General features: G+C 41.4%; 1 non-coding gene across 1 annotated transcript; it reads right to left on the reverse strand.

Annotated features, from left to right (window-relative positions):
• Nucleotides 1-5,890: 5,890 nt before the first annotated feature.
• Nucleotides 5,891-5,997, reverse strand: LOC131250404 (small nucleolar RNA R71). The gene has a single exon (XR_009173329.1). It is a non-coding gene; the product is annotated as a small nucleolar RNA R71 (small nucleolar RNA).
• Between the last annotated feature and the right edge of the window lie 3,839 nt (nucleotides 5,998-9,836).

Raw genomic sequence — 9,836 nt, forward strand, 5'->3', positions numbered from 1 at the left:
TTTGTTGGATTAGTTAAGGAGAATCATAGATTTGAATTGTGACGACCAGTCCTCATGGAAACGATCTCGTAATACGTACCGTATCTGCATCTGATTCGTATACTTGCGAGTTTAAATATCATTTAAATCGTGTTGGTTTAAATAAAATATCACCAGCGCGAGGCTCGAAAATGTTATGCGATAGCAGTAAAGAAAGGGTCATTGAAACAAGTCATCACCATCAACGTCCTCCATCCCAGGGGATCTACAAAGGACTCACATGTGGAAGACTTGAAGGCAGTACCTCTTAATGAAGCAAATCTGAGCAAAACCGTTCAGCTCGGGACATCATTGAGTTTCGAGCAACGGTCCGAAATGTTGGCCTTCCTGCAACAACACAGAGACGTTTTTGCATGGTCGCATGAAAACATGTTGGGGATCTCTCTTGATGTCATAGTTCACAAGCTGAATGTGGACCCAGATCATAAACCTATGAAACAAAAGAGGAGAGCGTTTGATGCAGAGCGGAATGAGGCCATAGCCAATGAAGTCTCTCAACTGCTCAGCGTCAGCTTCATCGAGGAGGTGTATTATCCAGATTGGATTTCAAATGTGGCACTCGTAAAGAAAGCCAACGGAAAATGGTGGGTCTATGTGGATTACTCAGATCTGAATAAGGACTGCCCTAAGGATAGCTTTTTTTTGCTCGGATCGATCAGCTGGTAGACAGTACGGCAGGGCACGAACTACTCTCCTTCCTGGATGCCTATTCCGGGTATAACCAGATCGTTATGCATCCCCGAGATAGGCAGAAGACTACCTTCGTCACTGACAAGGGACTCTACTGTTACCGGGTCATGTCATTCAGCCTGAAAAATGCTGGGGGCACATATCAGAGATTGGTGAATTAAATGTTTGCCAAACAGATCGGACGTACTATGGAGGTTTACGTCGACGATATGCTCGTTAAGAGCACCAAGGCATTCGACCACCTAGCAGATCTTGGAGAATCCTTCTCTATCCTCCGAGAGTACCAGATGAAACTGAATCCCGTGAAGTGTGCCTTTGGGGTTGGTTCCAATAAATTTCTTGTGTTTCAGATCAGTCAGAGGGGCATTGAAGCAAATCCTAACAAGATCAAGACACTCCTCAACATGAGCTCACCTCAGACTATTAAAGAGATACAATGCCTCACCGGACCAGTAGCAGCACTTGGGCGGTTCATATCGAGAGTCACTGACAAATGCCTCACCTTCTTTCAGTAGTTAAAGGGTCATAAGAAGGCCGAATGGACATCGGAATGTGAGCAAGTCTTTCAGCAGTTGAAGCAGTACTTGGGCTCACTGCCCCTACTGTCCAAGCCCGAAGAAGGTGAGCCCTTGTTCTTGTATCTAGCGGTCTCGACCTCGGCCGTCAGCTCGGCCCTTATTAGAGAGGTGGGGGGCAAACAGCGCCCTGTATACTATGTGAGTAAAGCAATGGTACCTGCCGAGACAATGTATCCGGCTCTGGAAAAGCTAGCACTCTATCTCGTTGTCTTGGCTCAGAGGTTACGTCTGTACTTTCAGGCCCATTCCATTATTATATTGACCGACTCTCCCCTCAGGTAAGTCCTCCAGAAGCCCGAAGTGTCGAGTCGGCTAACAAAGTGGGCAATCAAACTCGGGGAGTTCAATATCTAGTTCCAACTAAGGACCGCGATTAAGGGTCAGGCTGTGGCCGACTTCATTGCGGAGTTCACTGTCCCGAGCGAAGAAGGGATCAACGCCGAGGTGGAGATGGCTCCTTCGCCTGTTTTTCCAAGCAATCAAGAGACAGTATCAAAGTCAGGATGGATTCTCTATGTGGATAGGTCGTCCAATGCAAGCGCGCCAAAGTAGGAATTGTCGTGGTTGCGCCTGATTCTACATCCATCCAGTACGCGATCAGACTCGGTTTCAATGCCTCTAACAATGAGGTGAAGTATGAGGCTCTGCTGGATAGACTCAGGCTGGCGGCCAGTCTGGGGGTCCAGTCACTTTATGTAGATTCTCAGCTGGTAGTGAATCATATCTCCACCGAATATGAGGCCAAGGAGACTAGGATGGTGGCTTACCTGGCTGAAGCAAGAAAACTGATAGAAAGATTCTTGAGCTGCACTATCAGTCAAATTCTTAGAGCGGAGAATTCCTAGGTCGACGCCCTAGCAAAGCTAGCCTTAACCACGGAAGGAAAGATCCCGCGAGTCATTCCCGTAGAGTTCATAGAATATCCAAGCATTAACCAAGCAGAGGAGAAAATGGTCAACCTAGTAGAAGACTCTCCGAGCTAGATGGACTCAATTTACAATTACCTCACAGCTGGTGAGGTCCCCTCGGACAATTTGGAGGCTAGACGCCTAAGAGTCAGAGCGGCACAGTACGTGCTCTTGGACAGGATCTTTGTTGAAGGTCAAATATTGCATATTAGACCCAGTTATTACCTGGATTTACAAGCATAATACTATTTAATGGCTGATTTAATCGTGTTTGTGATGCAGAGTGTACTTACGAGCTCAGACTAAAAAAAGATGATAAAGCATAGATTTAACGCGGTGATGACACCAAGGGCAAGGGACGGACTCTAGGGGAACAAGATCAACGGAATTACACGCCAGGGGTCCACGAAAATTGAGAAAATGAAGCTCAAGCGGTCTGAAAGTCAGCCAAAATGCAAGATCACTGGGTTTTCATCATCTGTTTAGCTCGAAACTTCATACATGCCCTGAGGGCCATAAATTAACCGTACACATAAAATTTCAGCCATTGGATACCTCTGGAAGTGGCACAACTGTCAGATCAGCCCATAAACAGTTAATTCTGGGCCCACCTAATCTTCGGGTATGCTTCAACTTTGGTCTCAACCCCTTAAATTTGATGATTCAGAAGATGGACGGTGCATATTTCTCGTGAACATCATATGTGGACCCCATATGAGACGGGTGTGCATAGTGCATAAGTGCACTAGCCGTGCACAACAACGAAGAGAGGTTCAAACCGTCTCTTGACCGAGACTCCTTCCAAAAAACGGAAAGCCCGTTTTTCCTTCCAGCATCCGCACAGGGACTTGCGGATGGATCTTTGTGGGCCACCACCGTGCATCAACGGTCAGATCTGGACCGTCTATGAGACTCACACGTCCCCTCTCACTCAGGCCTAGGTGGCGTAATTTCAAAATACAGCAGATGTCAGATCTCAACCATTTAAATGCAGGATGGATGACTGGGTTACAATTCAATGGGCCATACATAACTCGATCCAAAATCATCCATCTCTGAACGATTTTTTCTCGTGAATCGAATGGACTGAATGGATCTATCTGTTGAAGCCGATCATGGACCCCACCATCGTCACAGCGTAACTGTTTTACGCAGGCCCTGTTTTCGCGTTCGCTGCTGACCAATTTTGAGGCTATTATATGCCCATGGTGATGATCGGACGACCGATCTGGACCGTCCATCATGTAGGCCACTCAAAAACGTCCCAAGGGATGTATTCTTTTGGACAGAATCACAGGAACATGGACGTTGGGAGGATTCGTTCTTTGCTGCGTAAGGCGAGCTGCGTAAAACTCCACCAATTGGCTTCTCAACGCACTCCAACAATCCACCGACTTTCTGTTGTGCGTAAAGGTGATGTGCGCAAGCTGCAACCAGCCCCCACTCTTATAAAGGGAAGAAAGAAAAGAGAAGGGGAGGGAATCTCAGTTTGAGCTTGGATGATTGCAAGGGAGAGAGAGAGAGAAGATAGAGAGTTTGTTCTTTAAAGTTTTAATTTTTTATTATTTTTATTTATTTATTATTATTTGAGAGATCAAGCCCAATCATGTTGGGCTAAACCTCTTAGCTAGGGCTAAGAGGTGAAGCTTGTAACGTGATGGGAGACTTTACTTTATGCCTTTGTTTTAATTTATATTGTTGAACTATCTTGATTGCGGTTCAATTAAGGGAATATTTTTAGTTTTTAATGGTTTGTTGTGACTGAACTTAAAATAAATCTGCGATGGCTTTAAGTATTTCTTTCTCCTTTTTATGTTTATAACGTCAGGAAGCCCTGTTGTTCATTATTGTCTCATGGGCATAGTCGGATGACGATACCCTTCCTAACCTTCATAGCATATTGATTGGTTGGTAATTAGTTTAATTCTGTTGTTTTCTGTTTCCTGGGTATGGTTTGGTGATGGAATCCATTCTAATTCATATACTTTTCATCTCTTTAAAATTATATCAGACGAAGTTTTGTTTAATTTTCATGATTTTTGAAGCAGGCATAAGATCTCTCTGATCTCTACAAGTGGATCCTCTGAATCCCTAGTTTCTTATATCTGATTTCTCTTAAGTTTTACATTAATCTCTCACCATTATTCATCAATTTATATTTGATTTAGATTTCATCTTAGGCTAGTTCTATTTCTACCTAGTTTCAGATTACATACAGGTATCAGTCCCTTGGGATTCGACCTCGGTCTCACCAAGTTTATTACTACATCACAACCTTATACTTGGGGAGTGAATAAGTTTTTGGCACCGTTGCCGGGGATTGACGGTTATGTTTTCTGAAATTAATTAGTTTTAGAATTAGGTTAAGATTAGGATTTTACTAACTTTGGGTTAAAGGTTTTTTTTATTTTATTTTTAGGAACTAACCTGTTTTCCTATTTTGTAGGATTCTGAAATAACTTCTAAATTGGTAATCCCTTTCTAATTCCTCTACTTTTTCTATTTTTAGAATTAGGGTTTGAGTTTTAGAAAATTTCTTATTCTAGGCTTTCTTTGAATTTTAGAAATTTTCTATTTTCTAGTATTTTTCTATTTTTAGGAACTAGTTTATTTTTAGAAACTTTCCTCTTTTGTTTTTAGAAACTAGGTTAGTTATATTTCTTTTTAGAAATTCTTTCTGATTTTAGAAAGTAACTCATTTTTTTTTTTTAACTTTCTAATTCTGGGTCTTATTTTTAGAAACTAACTTTCTTATTTTGTAGGCTTTTAAGATAGAAATTTCTAATTCGGTAAGCACTTTCTCTACTTTCTATTTTTCAGATCCCTTTTAGTAACTTACTTTCTAGTTTAGGACTTTCCTAATTTATTTTAAAAATTTCCACTTTCTTTTAGGAATTCCTTCTTTTACAAATCAGTTTACTGCTATCTTTCTTTCTTAAGGATTTCCTAATTTTAGCCCTTCTCTTTTTAGAATCTAACTTATTTTGTTTAATTTTCAGGTTTTTAACTTAGGGACTCCAAATTGGTAACTTCTTTCCAACCCTCTCTTTCTTTTTAGATTTTCTTGTCCTTTCTTAAGATTAGGTTTTGAATTTGATTGAGGACTGCGAGTGTTTCATGCCCAAGTGGGCCCATGACAACACTCGACGTCTCTTGACTGAAGGAGGATTGGTTGAGGGGTTAACTATCCATCGCAGGACTAAACACCACTCGAAATCCCCTGAGTTAATTGAAGTGATGGCTGAGAACCAACCTCTTCTACCTCAACCCAGGGTGGAAGACATTCATGATGAGAATGAGGTGTATCAAGTACCCCCGCCTCGTACTTTACGAGATTATTTACAACCAGCGGGGGTGAGTATACCCTCATGCATGATTTTTTCTGAAAATATAGGACATATGGACATCAAGCCAGGGGTTATTCAACTCCTTCCTAAGTTCCATGGGCTTGAATCTGAAGAACCATATCTATATTTGAAAGAGTTTGATGAGATCATAGCTACTTTATATTTTCAAAATATGTCTGAGGACACAGTCAGGCTGAGAATCTTTTCTTTTTCCTTAAAGGAGAAGGCTAAGATGTGGTTACATTCACTGCGTCCTAGATCCATTGGCACATGGAATGACATGCAGAGGGAATTTATAAAGAAATTTTTTCCACATCATAAAACGATTACCCTTAGAAAAGCAATCATGAACTTCACCCAAAAGGAGGATGAAACATTTTACCGATGTTGGGAAAGGTTCAAGGATTTGGTCAGTTTATGCCCACAATACAGCTTTGAAACGTGGCGCATTATAAATTTTTTCTATGATGGACTGACATCTTCCATGCGCCAAATGGTCGAGACAATGTGTAATGGAGAGTTTATTAATAAAAATGTTGACGAGGTATGGGATTACATCGATAGTCTTACTGAAAAAACACAATCATGGGATTATTACCCAAAATCGAACACCACGTCTAAGTCGACTTAATTAAAGGAGAAAGGTGGATTGTATCTATTGAAAGAAGAGGATGATCTCAAATGTAAAGTAACTACACTCATAAGGAAAGTTGAGGCCATGGAAGGAAAGAAGGATAAGGTTAATGAAAGTGTTTGCGGCATCTATGATTGCAACATTCATACAACTGAAAATTGTCCTACAATACCTGCCTTTCGAGAAGTGTTGAATGAACAATCCAATGCCGTAAATAATTATCAAAGACCTTTCAATGAACCAACCTCTAATACGTACAATCCTGGTTGGAAAACTTATCCAAACTTTAGTTGGAGAAATGGACAAACTGCTACTCCTCAAGGTTTCTTCAATCAAAATCCAAATCAGGGGAAACCTCAAGAAGAACCGGTTCAAAATTCCATGCAAGAGCTGACCCAGGCAATGCGAGACTTTATGCAAAAGATGAATTCACGTATGACGGTTATAGAAAAGGGGATGCTTCCTGCACAACCGCTCCCCAATCCTAAACCGCATTACGAGATAAGTGATCACAGCTCTTCAAATCAAATGGAGCACGCTAAATCCATCACCACTCTTAGGAGTGGGAAAATCATTGATAAAAACCCTCCCGGTTAGGCCCGAAAAGCCTCAAGAACCAGAAGAGGATAACAATAATGGATCTAGTGAGACCCCACAAAAATTAGAACCGGAACTTCTAGAAAAGCCAGTTGCTCCATTCCCCCAACGGTTGGTCGCACCAAAACCTCTTTCTAACTCTCAGGATATCCTAGAGGTGTTGAAACAAGTGAAAGTCAACATTCCTCTACTTAATGTCATAAAATAGATACCTTTATATGCCAAATTCCTGAAAGACTTATGCACGACCAAACGACGGTAAAGTATTCAAAAGAAGATCTTCCTGACTGAGAAAGTGAGTGTCATCCTAAAGCAAGACGTGCCACAGAAATTCAAAGATCCCGGTAGCCCAACCATATCATGTGTAATCGGGGACCATCGAATTGATCATGCACTTCTTGATTTAGGAGCGAGCGCAATTCGATTCCCTACTCGGTATACAAACAGTTAAGTTTAGGTAAATTAAAACTCACCCTAACCACACTACAACTTGCTGATCGCTTTGTTCGTGTACCAAGAGGGATAATTTAGGATGTATTCGTCCAAGTTGATATATTTTACTACCCTGTAGATTTTATCATCCTGGACACCGAACCCATCAATAACATGAGCACTCAGATTCCCGTCATTCTTGGTCGCCCACTCCTTGCCACTTTAAACGCAATTATCAATTGTAGGAATGGTGTCATAACTATGTCCTTTGGGAATATGACATTGGAGTTAAACATCTTTTTCAATAACGGCAGAAACTTAGAGGATGATGACGATTTCCACGACATTAACATGATTGACTCTTTAGTGAAAGATACAACACCTCTAACATTATCCTCTGACCCTCTAGAGACATGTCTGGCCCACTCCCATGATTTTGATGATGACATGATCAGGGAGACGTGTGCCTTGCTTGATACTGCACCGGTACTTGAAGTTAATCGGTGGAGGCCATAATTTGAAGAGTTGCCCCAAACTGATGTAGTACCTCTACCGTCTAACCTCAAGCCACCGAAGCTTGACCTAAAACCTTTGCCCTCTGATTTGAAATATGTCTATTTAGGTCAAGATGAGATATACCCAGTGGTGATCTCTGCTCACCTGGAGAAAGAACAAGAGAGTATGCTTATATCTACTCTCATTTAGTATAAGGGAACCCTTGGATGGACGATAGCGGACCTCAAGGGAATCGACCCCTCGATTTGTACTCACCGCATATATCTTGAGGATAATGCGAAGACCGCTCGACAATCACAATGTAGACTAAATCCAAACATGAGGGAAGTAGTTAAGGCTGAGGTTCTTAAACTATTAAATGTGGGTATCATATACCCCATATCCGATAGTCAATGGGTGAGTCCAACTCAGGTGGTTCCTAAGAAGTCCGGGATCACCATCGTAACCACTGCCAATAATGAACTCGTGCCAACTAGAGTTACTATTGGTTGGAGAATGTGCATTGACTGCAGGAAGCTGAATACCGTCACGAAGAAGGACCATTTTCCTTTGCCCTTCATTGATCAAATCTTGAAAAAACTAGCTGGTCATTCCTATTACTGTTTCCTTGACGAGTATTCGGGCTACAATCAGATTGAAATCGCCCCTGAGGATCAGAAAAAGACCACATTTACATGTCCTTATGGCACTTTTGCCTATAGAAAGATGTCATTCGGATTATGTAATGCCCCTGTCACCTTTCAGCGTTATATGATGAGTATCTTTTCTGACATGGTGGGGAAATATCTAGAGGTCTTGATGGACAATTTCTCTGTTTTCGGTTCATCTTTCAGCAAGTGTTTAGAAAGTTTTAAATGTGTGCTGAAAAGATGTGAAGAAAAGAACTTGGAACTTAATTAGAAGAAGTGTCATTTCATGGTTCATAAGGGAATTGTCCTTAGACATATTATCTCGTCCAAAGGAATCGAGGTGGATAAGGTAAAAATTGATCTTATCTCTAACCTACCTCCACCTAAGAACATCAGAGATGCGTGATCCTTCTTAGGACACGCAGGGTTTTATAGACGATTCATAAAGGACTTTAGTCTCCTCTCTCGTCCCTTATGTAATCTTCTGCAAAAGGATGCACCATACGAGTGGACTGAGCAATGCCAAGAAGCTTTCACTAAGCTTAAGGGTATGTTGACTAGTGCACCATCATATAAATCCGACTGGAGCATTCCTTTTGAACTTATGTGCAACGCTTCTAATTATGCTCTTGGAGCGGTTCTAGGTTAAAGAAAAGATAAGAGGCCCTACGTCATTTATTACACGAGTAGGACTTTAAATCCTGCCCAAGTGAACTACTCGACTACGGAAAAGGAACTCTTAGCCGTAGTGTTCACCTTGGACAAATTTAGGTCTTACTTGATCGAATCCAAGATCATTATCTTCACAGATCATGCGGCACTTAAGTATCTTCTTTCTAAGAATGATTCTAAGCCTCGCCTGATACGATGGATCCTTCTACCCCAAGAGTTTGATTTGGAAATTAAAGATAAAAAGGGAGTAGAGAATGTAGTGGCCGACCACCTTCTCGCCTTAATACCTCGGATTCCCTTGAGGTGACCCATATCAATGACATGTTCCCTGATGAACAACTGTTTAGAGTCTCTCATTCACCTTGGTTCGTTGATATTGCTAATTATCTTGCCACAGGTTCTATACCGACAAAGTGGACTGCACAAGATAAGAAGAAATTCTTTACCGAAGTGCACAACTTTTTCTGTGACGATCCATATTTGTTTAAATATTGACCAGATCCTAAGGAGATGTGTGCCAGACGATGAGCATCAAAGTGTCATCTCCTTCTGTCACTCACAGGCCTGTGGTGGTCACTTTTCTGCTAAAAAGACCATAGCTAAGATTTTGCAGTGTGGCTTTTATTGGCCCATTATATTCAGGGACACTCATGAATTTTGCAAGGCGTGTGAGCGTTGTCAGAAATTGGGAGCATTGTCCCATATAAATATGATGCCTTTGAATCTCATCCTTATCATAAAAGCATTTGATTGCTAAGGCATTTATTTCATGGGACCATTCCCCCAATCTTTTG

This window comes from Magnolia sinica, chromosome 6, assembly GCF_029962835.1.
Source record: "Magnolia sinica isolate HGM2019 chromosome 6, MsV1, whole genome shotgun sequence".
In the NCBI taxonomy this organism is placed as follows: Eukaryota; Viridiplantae; Streptophyta; class Magnoliopsida; order Magnoliales; family Magnoliaceae; genus Magnolia; species Magnolia sinica.